General features: G+C 33.9%; 1 non-coding gene across 1 annotated transcript; it reads right to left on the bottom strand.

Moving 5' to 3' along the window:
- Nucleotides 1-295: 295 nt before the first annotated feature.
- LOC149031335 (U2 spliceosomal RNA) lies at nt 296-478 on the bottom strand. The gene has a single exon (XR_016177842.1). It is a non-coding gene; the product is annotated as a U2 spliceosomal RNA (small nuclear RNA).

Below are 478 nucleotides of genomic sequence, written 5' to 3'. Positions count from 1 at the left end.
AATTACCTTAATTTCAGTTTTGCAGAAATAAATATATATACAAAGATAAATTTCCCGTAATTACGGCAAAGGACAACACGACACGTCAAATACAAGTTAAAAAACGTACGAAATAAATATAAATAAATAATCCAAAGAAACTTTATAACACTTCAAAAAACACGCGAGAAACTTAACTATTCGCCGCGAAACTCGAAAAAATTCCGATAACGAAATTTTCTTCCGGACACTTGGACACTTTTTTCGACTAAGACCAAAGTGTAGGACCTGTTTAAGTATTTTATTTTTTAAATGAGATTATTGGGCTAGATCGAGCGATTTTCTAATACTGGCTCAACCCGCGGCGGACCCGAGAGAGCAAGCTCAGGAATTCCGCCCAGTTACAAAAATATGGCTAATATTCTGGCAATTCTATGAATTGCGTATCAGATGTTAAGCTGATAAGAACTGGTTTATTTTAAATTTTTACAAAAACTTC

This window comes from Polistes dominula, unplaced genomic scaffold (genome assembly GCF_049000335.1).
Source record: "Polistes dominula isolate Pdom_NZ unplaced genomic scaffold, Pdom_raw_medaka contig_618, whole genome shotgun sequence".
Classification (NCBI taxonomy): Eukaryota; Metazoa; Arthropoda; class Insecta; order Hymenoptera; family Vespidae; genus Polistes; species Polistes dominula.
Note: the sequence above shows the minus strand (reverse complement) of the source record. Positions and strands in the feature narration are given on the sequence as shown.